This window comes from Caretta caretta, chromosome 10 (genome assembly GCF_965140235.1).
Source record: "Caretta caretta isolate rCarCar2 chromosome 10, rCarCar1.hap1, whole genome shotgun sequence".
Taxonomy (NCBI): Eukaryota; Metazoa; Chordata; order Testudines; family Cheloniidae; genus Caretta; species Caretta caretta.
The window spans coordinates 9,792,612-9,808,915 of NC_134215.1; the positions used below are offsets into that span (position 1 = coordinate 9,792,612).

The 16,304-nt window shown below is 48.1% G+C and overlaps 1 long non-coding RNA gene across 2 annotated transcripts in view; it reads left to right on the forward strand.

The window, feature by feature from the left end:
* LOC125643841 (uncharacterized) overlaps positions 1-4,053 on the forward strand; it is a 30,467-nt gene extending 26,414 nt beyond the window's left edge. For both annotated transcript variants that reach the window (XR_007358845.2, XR_007358846.2), the window contains one exon: positions 1,102-4,053. This is a non-coding gene — a long non-coding RNA (uncharacterized LOC125643841). The remainder of the gene's footprint in view (positions 1-1,101) is intronic.
* Positions 4,054-16,304: the final 12,251 nt, after the last annotated feature.

The window sequence follows — 16,304 nt, forward strand, 5'->3', positions numbered from 1 at the left end:
GGGAAAAATTAGTGGGTGCTCTGCACCCGCCGGCAGCCAAGCTCCCCTCCCCGCCCCACCTCACCACCGCCTCCTCCCCTGAGCGGGCCGCGTCCCTGCTCCTTCCCCTACCTCCCAGCGCTTGCTGCTGCTCACTGCTGTGGCCGTGTAGCAAGCTCCGGGAGGGAGGGGGGAGGAGCGGGAACGTGGCGTGCTCAAGGGAGGAGGCGGGGCCGGGGCGAGGATTTGGGGAAGGAGTCGGAATAGGGGCAGGGAGGGGGTGGAGTTGGGGCGGGGACTTTGGGGAAGAGGTTGGAATGGGGGCGGGGCAGGGGTGGCGTCAGGATGGGGCCGGGGGCAGAGGCGGGTCAAGCACCCACCGGCGCAAGCAGAAGTCGGCGCCTATGCCCCAGAATGCCATACTGAGATGGATTGTAATGCTGCTGAATGGATTAGGCCGGAGGAGGGCAGCCCCTTAGGAAAAAGAAAGATCTCTTTAGAAACAATCTCTCAGCAGATGCAGAGTGGAAAACCAAGTAGGAATGCAGGATTTTGGTGGAAGTGTCTCTTACAGCATTGCCTGGGTGCAACAGAAGGCTCCTTAAAGAGCAACAGTGCCCAAGTTGGTGGTCTCACGCTGGTGTAAAGCAGGAGTAACACCACTTATGCGACTAGCTGCATTGGTGAGAGGAGAGTCAGGCCAGAGCGTGTTGCCAAATTTAGTGACGTCATTTCCAGCCCAGTCCTCGCTCCATGTACTTGTTCAAGGCCTGTTTTCCCTCCTCTTATCTCTTGTATTTTTTCTGCCTGTCTTCCTGCCCCTGCTGTCCTTTTCCCGGTGAGGGCTGGCTGACTGTTACGCCCATATGTCCTCCTCCCTTCCCTGCCCCCCTTGCTATAAATAAAAGCAGCCCATGGCAGGCAGAAGGTGAGTGGGGAAAAAGGCTGGCGCTTGCCAAAACAGCCAAACCACTGCTGTATTTTAAAGAAACAAAAAGAGCTAAAATCAGCAATAGGCTTTTTCCCCGGAGATCATTTTCTACCAGGTAGTCTGGTTTCATAAACAGGGTTCTCTCTCTCTCTCTCTCTCTCTCTCTCTTTCTTTCTTTTTTTTTTGCACAGCGTCACAGAAGGATGCTGATCTGCCCCTCACCACCGACGCTGTGGATGTGCTTTCATGCAAGTAAACCAGCTTTGCATGTCCTTGAATATCCCAGAGTGCATCTGCTAATGTACACTCGGATATCCATCATAGCCAGTGGTGAGAGTGAGAAGGGTCTGTGTCTGCAGCAGGCTTCACTCCCCAGTGCAATCACCAGGCCTTCTCCAGCCGGAAGAGGTAAGCTGGCGGAAGAGAAAACAAAACCGCAGCCCCTGGCAATGAAAGGTTTGTGGCCCCCTCCTTCGGAGCAGAGGTGCTGCTTACAGGCTCTTTATCAGACGCAATTAGATTGTTAGGGCCCGAAAGACATCTCTCTCCTCAGTCAATGCGGCAGCGAGGAATGATCAGAGGGGAAGGTTCTCTGATGATTATTCAAAGTTCCTTTCTCTGGAACACCCTTTTCTTCCCTGGACAGCAGGCTTTGGCTTGCGGAACGTTTCAGCCAGGGTGGAGGGACAGGCACTGTGGAGCTGAGGTTCCTCCTCAGCAGAGGCAGGGTGGGCATTGCTACAGTCAGGCAGAGACAGGTTTTGAGTGACCCTTACTGGTATTGCTCCATATCTTCTGCCCTCCTCCTGTGAGCCATGATGTTCTGCTACCCCCACTGGCTAGTTATTCTCACGCTAGAGGGCAAGCACTGGTTTCTGCACATGCTTTACCATCAGGTGCCATTTCTGCAGAGAGTAGTTTAGGTTTTACACATACCTGACACTTGAGGTCATACCAACGATGTAATTTCTACTGAGAAATTAATTTCCCTCTTAGGAAAGCAGGTTCCGCAACAGCCGAAGGCAGCTCCTCTTTATCGTTTGCTGGTGTACTGGAAGTGTTTGCATCTACAATTGGTTCTAGATTCCTGCCCGATAAAGTCTCCTCAAACGTCTTGGAATGGCCTGGGAATCAGAGAGAGGGAGACAGGAGCTGTTAAAAAAAAGCGCCACAGAATGAAATTAATATATATAGAATTTAGTAACATTTAAAATGGGGAAAAAAAGAAAGAAGTAGTTACACTCTGACCTCTTGAAATGTAAATTGCCTTTCACCCTGGGACACATGAAAGGCTGTTTCAAATATGAAAATGTACAAAGTCTTTCTATTCCCTTGCCCCTTTATTTTTAAATTGTTTTCTGTAGAAAAGGGAACAGAAGCTCAGTGTGATTTTGCTTTATTTGCTGTCTGTGCAGAGGAACCGTTTGCTTTGTTCCTCCACTGCACAGAGCTCTTCAAAGGCAGACCTGTAGCTGACAGCAAGGGCTCGGTGCACAAGGATGAACCATTCCTAAGGGCTCCGGTTTCGTTGCATAACGCTGCCAAGCCCACCGCGCGAGCTCAGCAAACCGGCATGTGCTGTGGGATTTGGTCCTGAAGCTGCAACAAAGGGCCAGTAGCAGCACAGATGGAAAGATGAACTGGAAACTGGCGTAGGATCCGCTTAATCCCACACAGGGATGCTTGGCAGCAAGAGGGTGAAACCCGGAGTTCACAAAGACACTGGTGTTGCTGTGGAAAAAATGTCACATGGACAACAGGGAAATACATGAATTTATGTCATGGCTCTTCCCCACAGTATCTGAGCACCTTCCATCCAAGACATGAAGTGTGCCATAAATTAATAAATGTTGGCAGAACAGGCGTTATCTGCATTTCACAGATGGGTGAAACAGGACAGAGAGAGGCAACACCACTGGCTCGCTCTTATACAGCTAGTCAGAGGCAGACCTGGGAACCGAACAAGGATTATTAGTAAATACTTTCATTGCCATTGCACCCAGAGGCCCCAGTCCACGTGGGGCCCCATGGTACTGTATGCTCTAAACACACAAGATGACACAATCCGAGGCCTGTGCTTTTGCCATGAGAACATGCTCCTCCCCATCTCCACTCCCCACAGTGCCTTGGAAAAGAGACCCTAGTTGTATAGGGCAGAAACGATGAGTTATCCCTTATTCTTTAAAAAAGTCACAGAATCTTTACCTCCTACCAGAGGTGCTAAATTAACATCCTATCTCAGCAGCTCATCTAAAGAGCAGCACCCTCCACTGGCAGACGCCATAAACTCAGTGTCCTTGTCAGTCTTGGGTAGGTGCCCAACTCCTAGAGTCAATCATGAATACTTCTGGCTCTGATGAAGGAGGCCCTCTTCAGGGCAGTCCTGGCACGACATATTCTCGCCCTTCCCTAGTGGGGATTAAACATTACTGCTCCATATAGAGGATAAAGCCTCATACCAATATTGAACCTATAATGTACATATCACAGTGAGACAGACTATATGCCTATATTCATCCTTTTTACAAATCCATGATAAATTTTGTACAAAGTATGCCTTCTGAGGTATCCTCTGAAAACTCCATCTGCTGAACATTATTATTCCTGATAAAATATATGTATCATCATTGTATGTAAAGTTATAAGATTCTACTGTATAACATGCTCCAAGTTTAGAAAAGCAGGCACAAACCAGTTCCTCAGGAACAAATGACAAACCAACACATTAGCCAGGTGTCAACAAAATCAACTGGACCATCAGCTAGGTTAGTGGCCATTCAAGAAGGGTGTGAGCAAGAATTTTACAGATTGCCAGTAGAACAACTGGAGGTTCCCATGTAAACAGACTGGCTGTCGCCTGACCCCCAGCTGGAGATAATCTTCAAAGAGAGGATAATGGTATAAGAAAAAATAACACACACAAGACAAATTACCACTCTCCTCCACACCTCTCTGCTCCACTCCTCTCTGCTCATGGCAGCAACAACACCTGAAGAAACACTGACCTGCAGGACGAGTCCAGTAGATAGTCTACATTTTATCTTTTCTTTGTAACCAGTTCTGACATCTCTGGCCCTATACTTATAATCACTTAAAATCTATCTTTCTGTAGTTAATAAACTTGTTTTATTGTTTTAGCTAAACCAGCGTGTTTGGATTGAAGTGTTGGGAACGCCACTTGAGATAACAGGATTTATGCATATCATTTTCCATCAATGAGATGATGGACTTTCTATGACCTAGTATTGTCCAGGAGGGTGCTGGGCAGTACAAGATATACATTCTTGGAGAAGGTCTGGGACTGGGAAGTTGCTGGTGTCTGCCTGTATGTAATTCATGAGGCCAGAGCAATCATGTAATTCAGCTGGGAGAGATTTTACATGTGAGAGGCTGTGTGCAAGCAGCACCAAGAGTGATTGCTCTTACAGCGAAGCAGTGTAAAAGGCCCCCCAGGTTGGAGATTTGAGGGGACATAGCTGTCCATCTGTCCAGATTGTACCATGGGGAATGTCACACATTAAGTCATATTTACTGGTATTTTCTGTAGCTTATCAGAGTGAGGCTACAAGTGCCTTCATCCACACCTAGGGGGCAAAGGCACTGGTCTGCAATGCATGAGACTTGGGTTTTATTCCTGGCTCTGGCCTGCTGGTTGACCTTGGGCAAGTCACTTCCCCTCTCTGTTCCTCAGTTTCCCCAGTTGTAAACACTGGGTTACCAAACTGACCTCCATGTTAAAGCACTTTGAGATCTATGAATGAAGAGTGCTATATACAAGCCAGGTGTTATCCACGCAGCCTCAGGCAGGAAGCCAGCACTCAACTAATACTCAAAGGTTGGATAGAAGCTGTAAGCATATAGGGATATGGCTGTATCCCTCAAACAGCAAAGGAAACTGCACCTAATGCTACCTGGGCTGCAGAAATAAACAGCAAATGCTGCCTTGCACTGACAGGATAAAATCCTGGCCTTGCTGAAGCCAATGGCACAGCTCCCTTTAACTACAATATGGACAGGTTTTCACCCCAAACTCCCTTTCTGCATATCAAAGCACCCCATGGCAGAGGGTATTATTCCAGTTTTGGAAACAGGCACAGTGAGATGAGCAGGTAACGCAGGATGGCAAGAGAGAGGGTCAAAATATTTGCCAGCAGGGCTCCATGGAGGGCTGAGGAGTTCTGCCAGCAGAAAACAGGGTCCTCAGTTGCTTGCCCTACTGCACTTGCCCATATCTTCTAACACAGACAGCAGCAGGTTTCAGGTTGATGTTCCTTGCTGACAAGAGAAAGTGAGACATTTTCCTCCTGCGGTGCTCGGAACAGCACTTATGTTCCTCGTAGCTGAGTTCTCTCTTGGCATCACCCTTGGCTTGGCAAAGCTTCTCTTTGCTCCCATGGAGCGGCCACTCCCTTCCCTCATCTTCTCTGACAGGCCTCAGCCTCAGCGGGAGAGCCCTTCCCAGTGAAGGCCCTTTCACCAGGCTGCAGTCGGTTTTGATCAGGAGTGTTGTACCACCTACTGGCCGGACAGCAAATTGCTAGCCAGGAGTCAGACGATCCAATTAATAGCTCATTAACAAGTTGGCGTGAAGGCCTCTAGCTATCAGCACTATCTTATTCAGGATCTAGACGTGCGGGGTTCAGAAGTGGCTTCTCTTGTTTGACTAAATTATATGAGGTTGTTGAAGGCAATGTTGTTGTAGCCTTATCAGTCCCAGGATATTAGAGAGAGAAGGTGGGTGAGGTAACATCTTTTATGGGACCAACCGCTGTTGGTGAGAGAGACACACTTTTGAGCTTACACAGACCTGAAGAAGAGCTCTGTGCAAGCTCGAAAGCGTGTCTCTCTCTTTCACTAAGGGTATGTCTACACTACGGAATAAGGTCGAATTTATAGAAGTCGGTTTTTTAGAAATCGGTTTTATATATTCGAGTGTGTGTGTCCCCACAGAAAATGCTCTAAGTGCATTAAGTGCATTAACTTGGGATAACATGGTTTTCGTAATTAAATATTCATGCTAAATAGGCCCAATGGCCTGTGATGGGTTTTTAGATGGGGTAAGATCCAAGTTACCCGGGAAGGAATTTTCTGTAGTATCTGGCTGATGAATCTTGCCCATATGCTCAGGGTTTAGCTGATCGCCATATTTGGGGTCGGGAAGGAATTTTCCTCCAGGGCAGATTGGAAGGCCCTGGAGGTTTTTCGCCTTCCTCTGTAGCATGGGGCACGGGTCACTTGCTGGAGGATTCTCTGCTCCTTGAGGTCTTCAAACTACAATTTGGGGACTTCAATAGCACAGATATAGATGTGAGGTCTTTTTTAGGAGTGGTGGGTGAAATTCTGTGGCCTGCATTGTGCAGGAGGTCAGACTAGATGATCATAATGGTCCCTTCTGGCCTAAATATCTATGAATCTATGAACTCGGCGGAGTGCTTCCACAGTACCGAGGCTAGCGTCGGAGTGTTGTACCGTGGGTAGCTATCCCACAGTTCCCGCAGTCTCCGCTGCCCATTGGAATTCTGGGTTGAGATCCCAATGCCTGATGGGGCTAAAACATTGTCGCGGGTGGTTCTGGGTACGTGTCGTCAGGCCCCCGTTCCCTCCCTCCCTCCGTGAAAGCAAGGGCAGACAATCATTTCGCGCCTTTTTTCCTGAGTTACCTGTGCAGACGCCATACCACAGCAAGCATGGAGCCCGCTCAGGTAACCGTCACCCTATGTCTCCTGGGTGCTGGCAGACGCGGTACGGCTTTGCTGCACAGTAGCAGCAACCCCTTGCCTTCTGGCAGCAGACGGTGCAATACGATTGGTAGTCGTCCTCATCGTGTCCGAGGTGCTCCTGGCCGCGTCGGCTGGGAGCGCCTGGGCAGACATGGGCGCAGGGACTAAATTTGGAGTGACTTGACCAGGTCATTCTCTTTAGTCCTGCAGTCAGTCCTATTGAACCGTCTTATGGTGAGCAGGCAGGCGATACGGACTGCTAGCAGTCGTACTGTACCATCTTCTGCCAGGCAGGCAAGAGATGAGGATTGCTAGCAGTCGTATTGCACCATCTTCTGCCAGGCAGGCAAGAGATGGGGATGGCTAGCAGTCGTACTGTACCATCTTCTGCCGAGCAGCCATGAGATGTGGATGGCATGCAGTCCTTCTGCACCGTCTGCTGCCAGCCAAAGATGTAAAAGATAGATGGAGTGGGTCAAAACAAGAAATAGACCAGATTTGTTTTGTACTCATTTGCCTCCTCCCCTGTCTAGGGGACTCATTCCTCTAGGTCACACTGCAGTCACTCACAGAGAAGGTGCAGCGAGGTAAATCTAGCCATGTATCAATCAGAGGCCAGGCTAACCTCCTTGTTCCAATAACAACAATAACTTAGGTGCACCATTTCTTATTGGAACCCTCCGTGCAGTCCTGCCTGAAATACTCCTTGATGTACAGGCACCCCCTTTGTTGATTTTAGCTCCCTGAAGCCAACCCTGTAAGCCGTGTCGTCAGTCGCCCCTCCCTCCGTCAGAGCAACGGCAGACAATCGTTCCGCGCCTTTTTTCTGTGCGGACGCCATACCACGGCAAGCATGGAGCCCACTCAGCTCACTTTGGCAATTAGGAGCACATTAACCACCACACGCATTATTCAGCAGTATATGCAGCACCAGAACATGGCAACGCGATACCGGGCGAGGAGGCGACGTCAGCGCGGTCCCGTGAGTGATCAGGACATGGACACAGATTTCTCTGAAAGCATGGGCCCTGACAATGCATGCATCATGGTGCTAATGGGGCAGGTTCATGCTGTGGAACGCCGATTCTGGGCTCGGGAAACAAGCACAGACTGGTGGGACCGCATAGTGTTGCAGGTCTGGGACGATTCCCAGTGGCTACGAAACTTTCGCATGCGTAAGGGCACTTTCATGGAACTTTGTGACTTGCTTTCCCCTGCCCTGAAGCGCATGAATACCAAGATGAGAGCAGCCCTCACAGTTGAGAAGCGAGTGGCGATAGCCCTGTGGAAGCTTGCAACGCCAGACAGCTACCGGTCAGTTGGGAATCAATTTGGAGTGGGCAAATCTACTGTGGGGGCTGCTGTGATGCAAGTAGCCCACGCAATCAAAGATCTGCTGATATCAAGGGTAGTGACCCTGGGAAATGTGCAGGTCATAGTGGATGGCTTTGCTGCAATGGGATTCCCTAACTGTGGTGGGGCTATAGACGGAACCCATATCCCTATCTTGGCACCGGAGCACCAAGCCGCCGAGTACATAAACCGCAAGGGGTACTTTTCGATAGTGCTGCAAGCTCTGGTGGATCACAAGGGACGTTTCACCAACATCAACGTGGGATGGCCGGGAAAGGTGCATGATGCTCGCATCTTCAGGAACTCTGGTCTGTTTCAAAAGCTGCAGGAAGGGACTTTATTCCCAGACCAGAAAATAACTGTTGGGGATGTTGAAATGCCTATATGTATCCTTGGGGACCCAGCCTACCCCTTAATGCCATGGCTCATGAAGCCGTACACTGGCAGCCTGGACAGTGGTCAGGAGCTGTTCAACTACAGGCTGAGCAAGTGCAGAATGGTGGTAGAATGTGCATTTGGACGTTTAAAGGCGCGCTGGCGCAGTTTACTGACTCGCTTAGACCTCAGCGAAACCAATATTCCCACTGTTATTACTGCTTGCTGTGTGCTCCACAATATCTGTGAGAGTAAGGGGGAGACGTTTATGGCGGGGTGGGAGGTTGAGGCAAATCGCCTGGCTGCTGGTTACGCGCAGCCAGACACCAGGGCGGTTAGAAGAGCACAGGAGGGCGCGGTACGCATCAGAGAAGCTTTGAAAAACAGTTTCATGACTGGCCAGGCTACGGTGTGAAAGTTCTGTTTGTTTCTCCTTGATGAACCCCCCCACCCCTTGGTTCACTCTACTTCCCTGCAAGCTAACCACCCTCCCCTCCTCCCTTTAATCATTGCTTGCAGAGCCAATAAAGTCATTGCTGCTTCACAGTCATGCATTCGTTATTCATTCATCACACAAATAGGGGGATGACTACCACGGTATCCCAGGAGGGGTGGTGGAGGAGGGAAGGAAAATGCCACACAGCACTTTAAGCACAGCACTTTAAAAGTTTACAACTTTAAAATTTATTGAATGACAGCCTTCTTTTTTTTGGGCAATCCTCTGTGGTGGAGTGGCTGGTTGGCCGGAGGCCCCCCCACCGCGTTCTTGGGCGTCTGGGTGTGGAGGCTATGGAACTTGGGGAGGAGGGCGGTTGGTTACAGAGGGGCTGCAGTGGCAGTCTGTGCTCCAGCTGCCTTTGCTGCAGCTCAACCATACACTGGAGCATACTGGTTTGGTCCTGCAGCAGCCTCAGCATTGAATCCTGCCTCCTCTCATCACGCTGCCGCCACCTTTGAGCTTCAGCCCTGTCTTCAGCCCGCCACTTACTCTCTTCAGCCCGCCACTTACTCTCTTCAGCCCGCCACCTCTCCTCCCGGTCATTTTGTGCTTTCCTGCACTCTGACATTATTTGCCTCCACGCATTCGTCTGTGCTCTGTCAGTGTGGGAGGACAGCATGAGCTCGGAGAACATTTCATCGCGAGTGCGTTTTTTTTTCTTTCTAAGCTTCACTAGCCTCTGGGAAGGAGAAGATCCTGTGATCATTGAAACACATGCAGCTGGTGGAGAAAAAAAAAGGGACAGCGGTATTTAAAAAGACACATTTTATAAAACAGTCGCTACACTCTTTCAGGGTAAACCTTGCTGTTAACATTACATACATAGCACATGTGCTTTCGTTACAAGGTCACATTTTGCCTCCTCCCACCGCGTGAACGGATTTTGGTTGAATGCCAGCAAACATACACTGCAATGCTTTGTTCTACAGTGATTCCCCAGTACGTGTTGCTGGCCTGGAGTGGTAAAGTGTCCTACCATGAAGGACGAAATAAGGCTGCCCTCCCCAGAAACCTTTTGCAAAGGCAGAACCGCAAATGCCAGGGCAAAGTAATCCTTTCACATGCTTGCTTTTAAACCATGTATAGCATTTTAAAAGGTACACTCACCAGAGGTCCCTTCTCCGCCTGCTGAGTCCAGGAGGCAGCCTTGGGTGGGTTCGGGGGGTACTGGCTCCAGGTCTAGGGTGAGAAACAGTTCCTGGCTGTCGGGAAAACCGGTTTCTCCGCTTGCTTGCTGTGAGCTATCTACAACCTCCTCATCATCATCTTCTTCGTCCCCAAAACCTACTTCTGTATTGCCTCCATCTCCATTGAAGGAGTCAAACAACACGGCTGGGGTAGTGGTGGCTGAACCCCCTAAAATGGCATGCAGCTCATCATAGAAGCGGCATGTTTGGGGCTCTGACCCAGAGCGGCTGTTTGCCTCTCTGGTTTTCTGGTAGGCTTGCCTCAGCTCCTTCAGTTTCACGCGGCACTGCTTCGGGTCCCTGTTATGGCCTCTGTCCTTCATGCCCTGGGAGATTTTCAGAAAGGTTTTGGCATTTCGAAAACTGGAACGGAGTTCTGATAGCACGGATTCCTCTCCCCAAACAGCGATCAGATCCCGTACCTCCCGTTCGGTCCATGCTGGAGCTCTTTTGCGATTCTGGGACTCCATCATGGTCACCTGTGCTGATGAGCTCTGCATGGTCACCTGCAGCTTGCCACGCTGGCCAAACAGGAAATGAGATTCAAAAGTTCGCAGTTCTTTTCCTGTCTACCTGGCCAGTGCATCTGAGTTGAGAGCGCTGTCCAGAGCGGTCAGAATGGAGCACTCTGGGATAGCTCCCGGAGGCCAATACCATCGAATTGTGTCCACAGTACCCCAAATTCGAGCCGGCAACGTCGATTTAAGCGCTAATCCACTTGTCAGGGGTGGAGTAAGGAAATCGATTTTAAGAGCCCTTTAAGTCGAAATAAAGGGCTTCATTGTGTGGACGGGTGCAGGTTTAAATCGATTTAACGCTGCTAAATTCGACCTAAAGTCCTAGTGTAGACCAGGGCTAACAGAAGTTGATCCCATAAAAGATGTTACCTCACCCACCTTGGCTCTCAAGACATATTAGGCTCATTTATTTTATACCTATTCGGTGCAGGTTAGTAACAAAATAATGAAATGAAAGGTGTGTTTTTGCCACCCTCCTACCCCAACCCCCAGTCAGTAGAGAGCTCCTCCTAACCCCAGCCCAAGGTAAATCTCACTAACTCTCAGATTGGTAAACTCAGCCTGGTTGGCCTTATTTTCAGCCCTACCAATTCTTCCAGATCAGGTTAAGGGGCAAGCCTCCATGGTTCAAGGCCCCAGTCTATGAAACTCCCTTTCTATCTATGTCCACCAGACTCCCCTCTTCAAGACCCAATTAAAGTCTTTTGAATCATGTTATATTGTCTTTCATCATCATTTTTTTTAATGCGTCACCACCATGGCTCTGGACACATAATATGCACAACAATTATTAAAGACAACTATGGCCTGGTAGCTGTCTTCACATAATTGAGACAGCCGGTCCTACATGAACAGACAGCTTGTCCTCCCTTTTGGGGCAATTGGGTTTTTTTTTTAGTCCTTCTTTAATCAAAGTGGCTACTTCTCTCCTATTATACATATAGCAATTGCATCTACATAGAGCGTCAAGTGTCTTAATCATTCAACATCTGGGGGAAGGGCATCGGGCAAGTCTGTGAGGCAGCCTGCAGGTATGTGGCCTACATCAACCGGGCCACAGCATGAAAGAGGGAAGTCCACACTTACAATCATTTGCAGCACATCTGATCATTCCAGAGCTGAAACAATTAAGCTTTACCCAAAAATGGTATGAAAGGTGAAAACCAGGGGGCTGGATTGCTGGATCTGTCATGAGATAGCCAATGACTATGTTCGTAGCTTATTCTTGCCACATAGTACACCGCCTGGAAGTCATATTAGGGAGGTTTCTCAGGGGAACAGTCCAAATAGGGTGCCTTAAGCTGATGTGGCAGCTCCCTGGATCAAACATGTCTTTAAACAGGAGTAGATGTAGCATGTCTCGTACCTTCAAGAGCAGATTCTGCATGGTGACTTGTCGCCTGATGTCAGGAGGGGCGATGTTGGACAGGACTTGCAACCAGACCAGGTCAATCGGTCTCATGGTATCTGTTATAACACTCATGGTTTCAGGTTTCAGAGTAGCAGCCGTGTTAGTCTGTATCCGCAAAAAGAAAAGGAGGACTTGTGGCACCGTAGAGACTAACCAATTTATTTGAGCCTAAGCTTTCGTGAGCATCCGATGAAGTGAGCTGTAGCTCACGAAAGCTCATGCTCAAATAAATTGGTTCGTCTCTAAGGTGCCACAAGTCCTCCTGTTCTTTTTACTCATGGTTTCATTCAGCTGACTGTCTACTAGTCTTGTGTGAAAAGAGCTGAACCACACTGATCTGTTGCAGAATAGCACAAGGCAAGCCCAGAGCATCTTAGTGTCTGCACATTGGCTCCCCAGGTAAAACCAAGTAGTTTACTGATAACATGGTTTATTCTCTTTGTTTTCAGCAAGGTCTTGGTAAGGAGTTCTTTGAAAATCAAGGTACAGTCCAGCATAACGTCTAGATACACAAGCTTTGGGTCATGGTCTTGCCTGCGTCCATTCAGGAAGATGTTGAGCGGGTTGTTGACCTTTGTATAATATAGATGGAAGTGGCTGGAAACTCTTTTCGGTACTAGGGTGCAAGTCTCCATCTTTTGCAATGGTGGGACATCTATTTCCCGTCAGCTTCCAAGACTTCTAGGGGACTGAAATCCTGGCCCTGTATTGGCAGGCAGATGATGTTTGCATAAATAAGATGTCTGGCTGTGGTGTTGGGAAGGTCATTTGTAAAAAGGTTGAAGAGTGTCGGGGCCCAAAATGGGAGTGTGACACTATGCCCCATATTCTTCATGGACATATCGTTATGATACGATTATAGCATATCTAAGATGTATTTTATGAAAGATGGGTCACATGAGAAGTTGTGATTTGCTGAATAGGATTGTCATATTCGTATGCTTGTATCATTTTTGTATCTGAAGTTGGGAATATTGTCTATACATCTATTACAAATGTGTTTACACCTGGGGAACACCCACTAGACAGAATGCAATCAGTCTAGATGGCTGGCTATAAAGGGCCATTAGGAAAAACAATAGGTCTTTGAAGATCTTAATCTTCCACCTCCCTGCGGATGCTGCAAACAGACTTTGAGTTGTGGCTGCAGGGTCATGTGATCAAGTCACCTGATACTGGACTCCATGATAAAATTAGTACTTTTCCACTGATCGGGGGCATGGGCGCCAACTTCTCCTGGCACCGGGGGGTGCTTGCGCCCCCCACCCTGACTCCACCCATGCCCTGCCCCCATTCCAACCCTTTCTCCAAAGTCCCCGCCCCAACTCCCTGCCCCATTGGACTCCTCCAAATCCCCACCCCAACCCCGCTTCCTCCCCTGAGTGCACTGCTTTTCTACTGCTCCTTGCTCCCTCCCACAGCTTGTTACGCCACAAAACAGCTGTTTCGCAGTGGCAAGCGCTGGGAGGAGAAGCGGGGAAGGCGGGCTCTGCAGAGGAGGCGGAGGCAGTGAGCTGGGGTGGTGAGCTGCTGGTGGGTGCAGAGCACCCACCAATTTTTCCCCTTGGGTGCTCCAGCCCCAGGGCACCCACGGAGTAGGCTCATATAACCGGGGGTGGGAATCACACTGGAAGACAAAGGATTCCCGCCATATGTAAAACCTAGTTAAGGCAGGGGAGTGACATAATCAGGGGTCATTCTTCACTGAATCCACACCCAGGAGGACTGCTAAAAAGATCTCATAAACAAGGACAAGGGGGTGGGGGAGAAGGAGTGAGCCCAGGCTGGAAGGGTGTCTAGCCTATGAATGAAGTATCTGAAGTTTTAAGCTGCAGGCCAGTGCAGCTGGCCTTCAAGAATCTCTGCAATCTGCCTAAAACAACATTTAGGGTAAGAATGTGCTACTTGTAACCAGTTTCTTTAGTAGCTTTAGCTTAGATTGCATTTTTTGTTTTATTTGCTGAGTAATCTGCTTTGATCTGTTGGCTATCCCTTATAATCACTTAAAATCTCTCTTTTGTAGTCAATAAACTTGTTTTTTTCTCTAAAACCAGTTTGTGGAATTCATAACTGGGGGGACGGGCAAAAAAACCTGTGCATATCTTTCTCCACAATGCAGGAAGGGGCAAATTTCAATGGGCTTATGTTGCATAATTCTCTGTGCAGTGCAAGAGGATACAATTTTGGGTTTACAGGCCGGGGGGGGGGGGGTGCACTTGAGTGCCGGGCAATTCCTTAGCTGAGCCCTCCCAGGCAGAGCTGATCTCAGCATCTGTATGAAAATGCAGCTGGTAAAGTGCAGTCTGAAGCCTGAGGGAGGGCTTGTCTCAGCAGTACAGTGTAAAGGGAACCCCAGCCGGTAGGACAGGTGGGCTCAGTGGTACCCCAGTTTCAAGTGGCACCATGAGGGGAGCCCATCACAGGGAGCCTTGGGGGTAGATCACAGTTTTGGGACCTCCAGGAGCTGGTTTTTCTGTCCAAGTGAAACTTGGAATAGGCAGCCTGTCAGAAACAGCTCCATAACCATGACAACACACTGTTGTGGACCAGTGACAGTTCTTACAGTAGACCTGTATACCACATTGTATCATATGCAACAGTAAGATCCAGGAATATTGAGCCTGTCTTCGGCCTGGCCTGGCCGCCATTCTGATTTAGGTGGTGACTGCTAGCACTTGATTGCAGGCACTGCGGGGGTTTGGTCTGAAGCCTGCTTGATCTACACTCAAGTTATCCACTATAGGGACAACTCTTTGAAGGATAAGCCTTTGAAGTAATCTGTACATGCAGCATATCAAAGAAACGGGGAGTTGTTGCAAGTCAGCGGTCTCTCAGGTTTTGGCAAGACTTTACTTTTGCTCTGTGCCAGCTCTTAGGTATTTTATTCTCATCTATGACTCTAGATAGAATGACAAGGCGGGTGAGGTAATCTCTTTTGCTGGACTCTCCTTGTCTCGCTAAGACCCTGGAACCAACACGACTACAACATTACAAACAAGAAATCTAGATTGAAGATGGCTAGCCCTTGTCTGCTAGTTGTTCCCAGGTTCTCCAGAAATTCAGAGGAGATATCAAGTCCAGAGGCGGTTTTCAATGTTCTGATTTCCCTTTCTGTTTCATGTTGCTTTCAGGTATGGACTGTTTGCTTTGCTGCCATTTCTTCTTCATCTCTCTTTCAAACTTTTTGTCCTAATGCAGCTATGTTCCCAGCATATGCCCCACAAAGCACCCTGCTCCGCAGGGGAAAACCAAAGCTCCAATAGCAGGCCAAATCTTTCAGATCAGCCAGCACAGCACTCTCAAGCTATTTCCAGCTCATTAGGCCCAGCTTTGTTTTAAGTATTTTTAGGGCTGTCAAGTGATTAAAAAAATTAATAATGCGCTTAATTGCACTGTTAAACAATAATAGAATACCATTTATTTAAATATTTTGGATGTTTTCTACGTTTTCTAATATATGGATTTCAATTGCAACACACAATACAAAGTGTACAGTGCTCACTTTGTATTTTTGATTACAAATATTTGCACTGTAAAAAAAATAGTATTTTTCAATTCACCTAATGTAAGTACTGTAGTGCAATCTCTATCATGAAAGTTGAACTTACAAATGTCAAATTATGTACAAAAAATAACTGCATTCAAAAATAAAAATGTGAAACTTTAGAGCCTACAAGTCCACTCAGTCCTATTTCAGCCAATTGCTCAAACAAGTTTGTTTACATTTGCAGGAGATAATGCTGCCCTCTTCTTGTTTTCAATGTCACCTGAAAGTGAGAACAGGCATTCGCATGGCACTGTGGTAACCGGCATCACAAACTATTTACATGCCAGATGCGCTAAAGATTCACATGTCCCTTCATGCTTCAACCACCATTCCAGAGGACATGCATCCATCCTGATGATGGGTTCTGCTCGATAATGATCCAAAGCAGAGCGGATGGATGCATGTTCATTTTCATCATCTGAGTCAGATGCCACCAGCAGAAGGTTGATTTTCTTTTCTGGTGTTCGGGTTCTGTAGTTTCTGCATCGGAGTGTTGCTCTTTTACAACTTCTGAAAGCATGCTCCACACCTTGCCCCTCTCTGATTTTGGACAGCACTTCAGATTCTTAAACCTTGGGTCTAGTGCTGCAGCTATTTTTAGAAATCTCACATTGGTACCTTCTTTGCATTTTGTCAAATCTGCAGCGACAGTGTTTGTAAAGATTACAGAAACAGGGCACAAGTTTACAGTCTTATTTCTGATCTCACTCTAGGCCTTAGTACATGGTAACCTATCCGTAACACAATCACTGGTAAAATTCTAGGGCCTGTGTTCTGCAGGAAG